The 12,528-nt window shown below is 53.3% G+C and overlaps 1 protein-coding gene across 1 annotated transcript in view; it reads left to right on the plus strand.

Moving 5' to 3' along the window:
• The first annotated feature begins 12,436 nt into the window (after positions 1-12,436).
• The window catches only part of FGD2 (FYVE, RhoGEF and PH domain containing 2), a 30,044-nt gene continuing 29,952 nt past the window's right edge, over positions 12,437-12,528 (plus strand). The window contains exon 1 of the mRNA XM_066237566.1: positions 12,437-12,471. The gene's annotated coding sequence lies outside the window, so the exon portion shown is untranslated. The remainder of the gene's footprint in view (positions 12,472-12,528) is intronic.

Consider the following 12,528-nt stretch of genomic DNA (forward strand, 5'->3'; position numbering starts at 1 on the left):
TTTTGATATGTACTCTCTAAAGTGCCTGTTAATTAATGTTAAGGGGGTGTTTTGATAAGTGTGGGAATGTTGTTTGGAGGTGCTTTTACTCTATTTTTGTTAAAAGTTAACAAAGTCAAAAATTTCTTGCAATAGAAGTCAAAATATTGTAAAGTGTGATTCAATTGTAAATAATATAAAAAGAAAGGGGGGGGGGGAGTCATGTCCTGGAGCTCCTGCAGGTCTACCCTGTTACGCTTTTTACTTCAAACAGTTTATCTTGAATGCTGATGTACAAGAGATGCCCAAATTTTTGTCCTGCAAACTACTACCCTTTTTTAATTTTTATTTGATTCCAGCTAATAACACTGTTTTGTTCTTTTCTGAATAGCTCCAGATATATAGGCAGATAGGGACCCTCAAGCCCCTCAGCGAGATCTTCTGAGCATGGCTTTTAAGGTACCAAGAGGCCAAAAAAGCCCAAAGGAGATCAGGTAAAATACTAGCTTTTGGCATATACCCTCAGAGGCTCCAACGCTCCAAACTGGAACTTCATCAGGGCCCTGCTTCAATAGTGGAAAGGATGGTCATTTGAGCCAAAGCCTGCCAGGCTTATATGCCTTTGCTGTGAGGAAGGGACACACTGGAAGGTAGGCTTCCCCTCACTCCTCTAAGGGAGAGTTCAGTCTCTTCCAGCCCTGCTCCAGCCACCTGTGACCTAACCTTGCCCAGAATACTGGGATTTGCCACTGAAGGCTAAAAGGTGCCCAGGGCCGTCGGCCTCTTCTATGACACTGTGAATGAGCCTGGGGTATTTCTTCCAAGTAGCCGGTAGACTGGTCTCATTTACACAAGGGCCATTTAACTAGGTCTTGCCTGAATATTCAGGTTTTTTATTCTTCCCTCGAAGATCTCTGTTGTGGGTATTGATAGTCCTGTTTTCTGCTGCTTTGATTAATATATAGTCTTTCCTTTATTCCTCCTGCCTCAATGCCCCACTCATAGTTTAGGCTAGGACCTACTCCTAATTCAGAGCTCCTTTTTTCCTTTTTTGCCAACTTACAAATTTACCTCTGCCACCCAGCTTAGTGTATCCCAAGGTTCTCCTCACTACCCCATGGCTGTAAAGCTCCAGTATAGGACCCCTGGGTTCATCTTTCCAGTTTAAAGAAAACGGAAGCTCCGTCTTCATGTGTGCTGCAGATGGCTTTTCCAGTCTACCTGAGTCATTGCCAGCTGGGAGCAGCGGTCATTGGGACTTTGACGCTAGCTGCAGAGTGTGGAAGTGTGACAGCAATTCCAGTGCCATGAGGACTTCTCCTGAAAGTGGACTTTTCCTGGACTCCTGCTCTTGTGACAATTTTTGATGGACTGAACTGGGGTTGGGTTGCATTTGCAGAGATTTGGAATGGTGTTGGTGCCAACTTGGACTTGGTGAACACTTTAAGGATATTACTCTTTTATAGATTCTTGTTGTATTATTAGCTTAAAGAGTTTGCTTAAAGGCTTTAATCACTGTGATGTATTAGTATACTTGTTTTGGGTATCTGTTAGCATTGGCTATACTAATTTTGTGTGTGTTCTGTATTTTTTCCGTCTGCCTCCAAATTAGAAAATCAGATGAGTGCAAATCTCAGCACACAAATTAAAAAGAAAAGGGGGATATGTTGTGGACTGGTAATGGCAAAAAGCCATTATAGATTCGAGGCTTGGCAGGGGGCTAAGTTCTCCCCCTTCCGTCTCCATATTTGGCTTTGATGCTGAGTGTTTGCACCCACTCCACTTCCTTCCTTGGGTTGCAGGAAGCAATATACATGCCCTTCCTCTGACTCTTTGTTTTCAGATGTTTGTAAAATTCACTAATGTATACTGTTTTTGCCTTGGGAGAGTTCCTGTCTTAGCCTTTGATGTGCAACTTTGTATCAGGGTCCTTGATTTGCATAGGTCCATATAACAAAGCGAACTGGGGCTGTGAGGCACTCAGATGCTGCCAGGCAGTTTGAGGAGTCCTCCCGGTCCCATCAGTTTTGTTCTGACAAAGTGTGTTTCCTTAATTCCGCACCGTTATTTGGAAGCTGCGCTGGTCCGCGGCAGGTATGTGAGTGGATGCACTAGGAAAAGTCCCCTCAATTGTACTCTTAAAATCTGGACATTTCATTGAGTGACCATTATTCCTGAATTATTGGAAAAAATACAGTATTTCAGGACTAATATTCCTGTTGCTTTGTCTTAGTGGGTATCTGGGGTTTTCAAGGGAAGGTTCTGTCAAAATGTCTACTGCACACATCCATGCAAACTCTCACACAACTAGGAAGACACACCTCTCCCTTCGCCGCGGCTTCCTGGCCAGCCCCTGGCAGAGTCTGAATGCTTCTGTGCAGCGGTGTGCTGCAATTAAAGACTCAGCAGAGTGTTTAACAACTGGTTTTCTAGGAAAGTCAAGTTCTGATTTGTAGCACTTGTCCATTCACGCGATGTAAATATTCTCACCGTGGTGGACTTTGAAGCTGCTAGTGTGATGTCACAGAGGGCGGGGTGGGGAAGAGATGGGTGTGATTGACGACCAATGCCAGTGGAAGCCGGCTCCAGCGTACCACTGTGACAAACCTTGTTTTGAAGTTTTGCGGCGTCTTGGCAGAGGGAGTGAGCAGCCACCTCCTGTTAGCCTGAGTGTGGAGGGTGGAGGGAAGGGTCCGACCCTGCCCTGCAGTGGTCCTGTGAAAAACTGATGCCGAAGTCAGAGAGGTCCGCCTTGCAAGGTATAGCAGTTTGGCAACTGTGTAACTGGGGTTAGCAACCCATTGGCGGTGTCAGGATTTTTCAGTGAAAATACGGGTTTATTTTATTTACAATTCCTGAATTCTAATTTCCCCTGGGGAGAACAAAGAAGAAAACCTGGCGCCACAGGCCCTGCATCCCCTCCTGACAAGAACTGGTCAGAGCGCAGTGAAAGCTGCCCCGTGAGGAAGGCACGGACCCTCTACCCGTCTCCACGTCTCAACAACACACCTGCGGCTGCGGTCAGCTCTGTTATCTGCGCGGCTCTAGTTGGCCTTTCCGTGTGTCAATCTGGGTCTACTGCGTCATCTCTGAGAATTCGTTTGCGTTCTGATCAAACAGTGTGTGTGTGTGTGTGTGTGTGTGCGCGCGCGCGCGTGTGCACCTGCTGGTGAGCTGAAGAACTCCCATGCACACCCACAATTTCCCCAGTTGAAGGAACCAGGCTTGGCATCTTTGGTACCCATGCTTAGTCTGGGTGCTTCTGGGACACCAAGGAACAATAGAACCTGGCCAGGACATTGCCCAGACCCCTCATTCCCAATCCTGGCTGAATATTAGAAGCACTAAAGGATTTTTTAAAATATAGAGAGGATCCCCAGACCAGGCGGTGGCGCAGTGGATGGAACATTGACCTGGAACACTGAGGACCCAGGTTCAAGACCCAGGTTCAAAACTCTGAGGTTACCGTCTTGAGCGTGAGCTCACCAACTTGAGTGTGGGGTCGCCAGCTTGAGCATGGGACCACAGACATGACCTCATGAGCCTAACTTCACTGGCTTGAGCAAGGGGTCACTGGCTTGGCTAGAGAAACCTCCCCCCATCAAGGCACTTATGAGAAGCAATCAATGAACAACTAAAGTGCCGCAGCTATGAGCTGATGCTTCTCGTCTCTCTCCCTTTCTATCGTCTGTCCCCATCTGTCCCCCCCACCCTCCCTCTCTGTCTCTCACTGAAAAAAAAAAGCGGTAGGGAAAAGTGAGGCTAGAGGAGTGGCCGTTCAGTCAGCAGATCTTTCTGATTGGCTCTGGGGGGACAGTGAGGGTGAAGGGGGGGAAACTGAAGAGTGAGCTCCAACCTGAGGGGCCAGGCCCTGGGGGAGGGGAGAGGGACAGGCTGGGCCTTGGTGGCACCTGGTCAGGGAGGACAGTGAGGCTAGGGGACACCAAAGCCAAGCTCCGAGAGGACAGAAGCAGGAAAATAGAACATGCTGCTCCCTCCTGCAGCCCCTCCCTGCATTCTGAGAGCGGCCAGCTCCCTGTTCTCCAGCGATCTGTGGAGGGCCTACCATGCTGCAGGCCCGTGGCAGGCCCTGTGCTAGCATCTGGGGACGCCTACCATGCTGCAGGCCTGTGGCAGGCACTGCGCTAGCATCTGGGGATGCCTACCATGCTGCAGGCCTGTGGCAGGCACTGCGCTAGCATCTGGGGACGCCTACCATGCTGCAGGCCCGTGGCAGGCCCTGTGCTAGCATCTGGGGACACCTACCATGCTGCAGGCCCGTGGCAGGTACTGTGCTAGCATCTGGGGACGCCTCCCATGCTGCAGGCCCGTGGCAGGCACTGTGCTAGCATCTGGGGACGCCTACCATGCTGCAGGCCCGTGGCAGGCACTGTGCTAGCATCTGGGGATGCCTCCCATGCTGCAGGCCCGTGGCAGGCCCTGTGCTAGCATCTGGGGACGCCTACCATGCTGCAGGCCCATGGCAGGCACTGTGCTAGCATCTGGGGATGCCTCCCATGCTGCAGGCCCGTGGCAGGCCCTGTGCTAGCATCTGGGGACGCCTCCCATGCTGCAGGCCCGTGGCAGGCCCTGTGCTAGCATCTGGGGATGCCTCCCATGCTGCAGGCCCGTGGCAGGCACTGTGCTAGCATCTGGGGACGCCTCCCATGCTGCAGGCCCGTGGCAGGCATTGCGCTAGCATCTGGGGACGCAGGGACAAAGAAGCCAAGGCCCTGCTCCCTCAGATCTGGTAAAGACCACAGCCCCCACATGAGTATCCGCTGTCATATTTTCCCATGTCCCAAGCACAGGGGCAGCTTGTTGAAAGAAAGAAGGCAGGGAGAAACCTGGCGGGCAGGCAGGGCAGGCAGGCAGGAAGGTGCGGCTCTGGTGGGAGCGCTGCATCGCAGGGGCTCCCAAGCTGGTTACAGCACGGCTCTCCCGCACGCTTATAGCACAGCTCTCCTGCAAAGGCGTGGAAGAGGAGCGTAGAGGAGGTGCCCTAACGGCGGGATTGCAGGCAGAGAAAAACCCGTGCCATTGTATGGGCGCATGGGAAGGGGCGGCTCAGGCCGGGAAGTGGGTCATGGGGGAAGGTCCCCAGTGGGCAGGGCCGCTGGCTGTGCAGGACAATGGGTTCTCTTTCTCCACTTGGAACCCCACGGATTGCCTCCAAGCTGCTCAAGTTTCTCCGTGCGCGTGCGCGGCTGCGGAAGCCCCAGCAGCCCGGGAGAAAGGCCCACAGCTGTTAGCAGATAAAAGGAGCCTAACCTGGGGGGCGGGGGAAGGGAGGCCCTAGGGGACGGGGGTTGAGAGGCCCTGCGGCTGGCGTGTGCTCGCTCTCTGGGCGCCTTCTCAGGCGCGGCCTGGCACCATTCCTGGGCTCTGGCCTTGCCTTGCTGGCTCCCTCCTGGCGCCTTCCTGCCCAGCCCTTGGCCCTGGCTGAGCGAGGCGGGGGCAGGCGCGGGCGCCTCTCTCCTCCCCAGAAACGCATCCGTCTCTCTGCCCAGTCCCAGCCTCCTGGGGACAGGGCTGCTGCCTCCGCACTGGCTGGCTGTTGGCCCAGCCCGCCGCTATGTCACGCTCGGCCCTGCTCTTCATTCCTGGTTTCCCAGGACACGTCCCTCGGCCCCACCGGCTGCCTGCCCCTGGTGACCTTGAGTCCTTCCTGAGTACTGGGGCGGTGCCAGGGCCTGGCACAGGCCTTGTCCAATCTCCGAGAATGCCAACCCCCGAGAATGCCAACTTTGAAACTAGATCGTTCACACGCCGCCAGAGAAGAAAGCTGTTTACGTTCCGCACTGACCACCCACGTCAGGACTGACCCACTTGCCCTCTCGGCTTTCCGCTGCCTGCGTCCTGAGCCGACCCTCTGCCTGGGCGCCAGGCCCCGGGCCGGAGCGGGAGGGGGCTTGGTCTTCGCCTTCCTGCGGTCCTCCCAGAGCGGAATGGCTCTCAACGATTGCAGCCCTCAGGCTGACAGGACTTGGGCACACCCAGGCCACTAAGGGGCAGGGGCCACCAGGAGCCGAAGTGTGGGAAGCGTCCTGGAAAAGAGGCGGGCAGGGAGGCAGGACACCCTTGGGCGCGACCCAGACCCGCTGCAGAAGCGTGGCAGCCCCGAGGCCTCCCAGAAGACAGCCCCTGCAAACGGGAGCGTGGCCGAGGGACGGCGTGGGGAAAGGAGAGATGTCTGGGGGAGGGGACAGGCCTGTCTCCTCTGTGAGAGAGGCTAGCTTTTTTCAGCTTTCTCCCTCCAATTCAGAGGCTGGCGACAAAGGCCCACCGCTCCCCCTGGCACCAGGGGTGTGGTCTCGGCTCACCACGTGACAACCCAGACAGCCCCTGCCAGGGCCTCCTGAGGCTGGGAGGGGGCTGAGGGGGAGGGGAGGCTGTGAGGCGGCATGGGGGGGCGGTTGGCAAGGGCTCCGCCAGCTGCTGGAACAAGTTTCAGCCGGCTGCCTGCACCTCCCCTGGAGCCTAGTCACCCCGGCTTGTCGCAGGCCATTAAGCTCTCGGCAGGTGCTGTGCTTGGCTGGGGCTGGTGGCAAGGGGAGAGACTACAGCACTCGCCAGGCCAGCCTGTCCCCTCCCGGGCCTTGGCTTACTGGGAACAAATGCTCCTCTGGGGAAACCTCACTCTCCCCTGAAAAACTTACACCTCATGAACCCCTGGAAATTCCCGGCATACACACACACACACACACACACACACATGCACACGTCCACATCATATATACTACACACATCACATTCATTCCCTCCACATACACATAGCCCACGTACACACACACATGCATGCATACCACATACATGCCCCACACATTCACACACACTACATGCATACTTCACGTGCGCACAGAGCCCACCACACACACCACGTATATGCCATGCTCACACTTACATAAATACTGCATATATACCACACATATACACATGTCACATGCATAGCCTACATGCACGCACACACAACATACATACATGCACATGCCACACACATACCACATACACAAAAACCACTACATACACCACACACTTGAAGCATCAGGTCCCAAATTTTGACACTTCCTCCCTGGCAGCCCCAAATGCCTACTTCTGCCCCAAGGCTCTCTGGGCGCCCCCAGTCCACACACAAAGGCCCCTCTACATCCCAGGGCAGAGCTTTCTCATCAGCCCTCCCGCCAGTGACTGCCCAGCCCTGCAGTTTGTGCTTGGGCCTCGCTCCCTCCCTCCCTCCTTCCCTCCTTCCCTCCCTTGCTCCCTCCCTCCCCCTCCTTCCCTTTCTCTGTGGTCCAAGCTGCAAGGAACTGAGCTCTTCATTCCTCCTTAGGGCTTGAAAGCAAAGAAGAGGAGAGAAAGCATGAGGTTTATGCGTGCCAGGGACCCCAACAGCCCCGAAATGGAGACCCCACGTTCACTCAAAGGGAGATGTGTTCATGCCCATCGGATCAGGGTCTCCCCTGCTTAAACTCTGTACCCAGTTTCCTTAGCTCATAAGCACCTGAACTTAGCAGACAAGGCCTGCCAGGGCCAGACCCCTAGGGCCCCCTTCGCCCCTGTCCCGCCACTCCCAGCCCCTGCACAACCCCATGTGCTGGGCTCCCTGCTCTTCTTCCTGGTCTCCCCCAGTCTCTCTGGCCCACGCCCCTTTGCACGTGCTGCCCCTTCTGCTCTGAGTGCCTTTTCTCACCCTGCCCGCCTGGAGAGTTAACTCAGCCTCCTTCCTTCAGGCCGCTTCCGCTAGGAAGCCTTCCTCAGTAGCACCCTCCGTTCTCTGGAGACTTCCATGCCCCTTCTTTGGGGGTTTACTACTCCGTGTTCGGAGCACTTCCCACATCACATTTTAGTGGTTAACAGGTCCATCTTCCTCATCACATTGTGACCTAAGGGGCAGGGGGCTGTGATTAACCCATAACCTCTACCCTAGTGCTGACACATAGTAGGTGTTCAAGAATACCTGTCAACTGAACTTATGACTTAATGAAGGGGGCAGAAGAGATTAAAGTAAGCAGAGAGGAAAACTAGGTCTCTGGGGAAGGAAAGGAGTTTCCAGTGGTCGATATCAAGGAGAGCTTCCTGAAGGAAGTGAACAGGCTATGGACAAGGTAAAGAACTGACTGGTCAAGGCAGGAGGGAGCCATAGGAAAGGTCTTCTGTTAGAAATAGGAATGCTTGTGGCCAACATTCACTGAGCATCTACTCTGTACCAGGCCTCACTCTAAGCCCTTTGACATGTCCTTGTCCCATTTAATGGTCACAACACCACAGGAGGTCAGCGCTGTGGTTATCCCCATTTCCCAGATGAGGAAGGTGAGGCTCAGTACGGGCCCAAAGCGTACTGGTCAGAGCTGATGAGAGAAACAGAACCACCAGAGTGAGACAGTGCAGGATTTGACCTTCTACAGTGAGGAAGCTGCTTACAGACTGATGCTTCCTAGTCCACAGCCCTCGGGCAGCCCGTGGGGTAAAGACTGCGGATGTGGAGTGGGGGCAGCAAGAACGAACTGGACCAGTGAGGAGGAGCTGGGGCTCTGGAGGATGCACAGATGGCCACCTCCAAGTCCTCGACTTCAGTGACACAGGTGACCTGAAGAAGAAGTTGCAACCTTTGTCCGGGAGCTAAACGCACGCCTGGGTCAGGAAATAGCCGGGCTAAAGAGGAGGTGGGTGGAAAGCCCAGAGGCCTGCCTCCCCCCGAGTGGGCAGTGGCCACGCCTGAGCCTCCACAGTTGCCGGGCCCCCTCTTGCAACCACCGCCCACTTGCAGGAAAGGGGAGTCTGGATGTGGCTCAGCCTTGCCTGGCTGACACGGCCCAGAGCCACCACTCAGGGTCACAGCCCAGACCTGGCCCTCCATCCCGGGCAGGAGCAGCTATGATGGTGCCTGTGCCGTGTTCAGAGTTGGGCTAGCAGGTGGCCTCCTGCAGGTGCTTCTACCCACTCTCCTGACTCCGTGTGGGGGGCAGATACTGCTGCTCCACCCAGACTCTTAAGTACGCAATAAGCCTCTTGGCTCAAGGTGTGACATTTGTCCATTCCACATGCCTTCTGAGACCCCCACTGTGTGCAGGACACTGTGCTGGGCTGGGCTGGGGACCAGCCAGAAAGCCAGTGTGCCCTGGTCCTGCCTTCGGGGAGCCAGGATGCAGTCTGGGGGAGGCAGAACAAGAAATGGGGCACTGACAGTCGAGGCGAGAGGAGCACCAAGGAAGGAGGCCTCCCCACGATCCGGGAGGGCGTCCGGGAAGAAGGAGCATTTAAGTATGAATCTGGTCAAGCCCTAGACCTAATTAATCATCACAAGCCGGAAATCCAGGAACCGGCGCTGTCATCATCCTGACCCAGAAACCTGTCGGGTCCTCTTAGCTGCACCGTGCAGGACACAAGGACAGGGAGGTGAACGGTGGGCGGAAGGAGAGCTAATAGTCGGGACAACTCACTGTGACATGTGGGCCTCATTTAGATCCTCATTTTTTGCAAATGATGATGGATTACTCTGCTCAAGCTGCCATGACAAAATACCACAGACTGGGAAGCTTAAAAACAGCAGAATTTATTTCTCACAGTCCCAGAGGCTGGAAGTCCCTGACCGAGGTCTGGTAGGGTTCCGTTTCTGGGGAGGGGTCTCTTCCTGCTAGCACGCAGCCACTTATCCTCATGTGGGGGCCACCCCCCAGGGGTGCAGGGGGTGCGATGAGAGAGATCTCTTTCACATCTTATAGGGCCACCACTCCTATAGATTAAGACCCCACTTTTATGACCTCATTTAACCTTAATTACCACCCAAAGACCCTATTTCCAAATACAGCCACATTGGGGGTCAGGGCTTAAATATGTGAACTGAGGGGTGTACAATTCAGTCCACAGCAGAAGACATAGATGAAGAATTGGCTCTTTGAATGCTGACTAGGTATTTAGTCTATTGAGGAACTATTGCTAAATATCTCTTGGGTATGATGATGGTAATACTGCTGATGTACATGTACAGTCGACTCTTGAACAATGCACGGGTGAGGGGCTCCGGCTCTCCATGCAGTTGAAAACCCAGATGTAACTTAAGTCGGCCCTCCGAAAATACAGTTGAACCTTGAACAAAGCGGGCTTGATCTGTGAGAGTCGACTGAACTGCGCAGGTCAACTGAAAATATCCGTGTAAGAAGGAAACCTTACCCTTTGCAACAGCATGATGGCCCTGGAGAGCATTCTGCTGAGAGAAATAAGCCGGTCAGAGAAAGACAAGGACCATATGATTTCACTCACATGTGGGATCTAATGAACAAAATGGACTAACAAAAAAGCAGAAACAGACTCAGATACAGAGAACAGACTGACAGCTGTCAGAGGGGAGGGAGTTGGGGGCTGGGTGAGAAAGGTGAGGGGATTAAGGGAAAAAAAAGCCACAACAATGACAAAAAACTCACAGGCACAGACAACAATGTGACAACCAGAGGGAAGGGGGGAGGTAGAAGAGGGTATGGGGGGTAAGTGGTGATGGAAGGAGACTGGATGTGGAGTGGCGAACACAACAACGTGATGACCAGAGGGAAGGGGGGAGGTGGAAGAGGGTATGGGGGGTAAGTGGTGATGGAAGGAGACTCGATGTGGGGTGATGAACACAACAACGTGATGACCAGAGGGAAGGGGGGAGGTGGAAGAGGGTATGGGGGGTAAATGGTGATGAAAGGAGGCTCGATGTGGGGTGGTGAACACGCAGCACAATGTACATATGATGTATTCTAGACTTGTACACCTGAAACCTACGTAACTCTATTAACAAACTCACCCCAAAAATTCAATAAAAAAGAAAAAAAGGACATAAGGAAGCTACATGGAAAAGAAAATAAGCATTGTTTCTTTCTTTCTTTTTTTTTCCGAAGCTGGAAACGGGGAGGCAGTCAGACAGACTCCCGCATGCGCCCGACCGGGATCCACCTGGCACGCCCACCAGGGGGCGATGCTCTGCCCATCTGGGGCGTCGCTCTGCTGCATTCAGAGCCATTCTAGCGCCTGAGGCAGAGGCCACAGAGCCATCCCCAGCGCCCGGGCCGTCTATGCTCCAATGGAGCTTCGGCTACGGGAGGGGAAGAGAGAGACAGAGAGGAAGGAGAGGGGGAGGGGTGGAGAAGCAAATGGGCGCTTCTTCTGTGTGCCCTGGCTGGGAATCGAACTCGGGACTCCTGCACGCCAGGCCGACGCTCTACCACTGAGCCAACCGGCCAGGGCCAAGCATTGTTTCTTTTATATGCTGTTTAGAAGAGACCCACTTTAAATTGAAAATAAAAAAGTGTATGTATAACTGAACCAGTGCAGTTCAAACCCTCATTGTTCAAGAGGTAACTGTATATAACATGTATAAAAGATATGAATGTATGCATATATAGAATGCATATCCATTACATGCATGTGTGTGAATGTGTGTGTGTCCCCTTATCTTTCAGGCACACAGGAAATATTTACAGGTGAAATCGCCTGATGTCTCGAATTTGCTCCAAAGGATGTGGGAAGGGGATTGAACGCGGCTGCGATGGAGAAGAACCGGCTTTCTCCATGGGTTGATGGCTGCTGGGTCTAGGTTATAGGTTCAGGGGCTGCATGATATTATTCTGTAATAAAAATTAAAAACAAAAAATGAGGAATCTGAGTAAAATTTAGGGTTGGGGGAGGAGCCAGGCATCTGCTGGCCGAAATTGCTCAGGCGAGGCGCTGAGAAAATAAGGCTGTTGGTGTGTGAAGTCCCCGGGGTTCACAGGTGCCGGAGCCTGAAGCTGGGCCAGGCACTTCAGGGACCAAGTCCCTGCGCTGCAGGACAAAGACCAGTCTCAATGGAGGACCCTGGCTCAGGACAAGAGAGACCAGAACCCAGTGGGACAGCCCTGAAGGATTAGGAGGCTTGCAAAGAGGAGCAGAGGCAGTAGCTATTTGTTCTGGAAGGGCTGGTAGACCAGGTGGTAGAGGGGACATCAGGCAGAGACCCCCCGTGCGCTAGGAGCAGGGAAGGCTGAGGATGGAGCCGTTGGAAGGTGGTCATCCGGCTCCTGCCCAAAGCCTCGCTAGTATTGCAGGACATTCACCTCTGCTTTGGAAACATGACTTTGTGTTCTTACTGGGTGGCTTTGGGCAAGTTGCTTAATGTCTCTGATCCTCACTATTTCCTTCTGTAAAATGGGGATAGTAATAGGACCCCTGTCATAGACTATTATAGGATTAAGTGAGAAAACACTTGTAAAACACTAGAAAGGGTGTGTGTTTGCTATTATTATCATCAGTTTCAGGGAGGAAGCTGCCCTCCCCTGGGGCAATGAGGTGGAGACAGCAGAGGCAGAATGAACAACACATAGTCCTCCCTGCCAGCCCCTAACAGCTTTGTGATTTATTTTTATTTATTTTTTTTGTTTTTAAAAAGCTGTGGTTTTTTTTTTTTAAATTTATTGATTGATTTTTAGAGAAGGAGCGCAAGAGAGAGGAGAGAGAGAGAGAAGGAGGGGCGGAGTGGTAAGCATCAACTCATAGTTGTTTCTTGCATATGCCTTGACCAGACAAGCCCAGGGT

This window comes from Saccopteryx bilineata, chromosome 1 (assembly GCF_036850765.1).
Source record: "Saccopteryx bilineata isolate mSacBil1 chromosome 1, mSacBil1_pri_phased_curated, whole genome shotgun sequence".
NCBI classification, from domain to species: Eukaryota; Metazoa; Chordata; class Mammalia; order Chiroptera; family Emballonuridae; genus Saccopteryx; species Saccopteryx bilineata.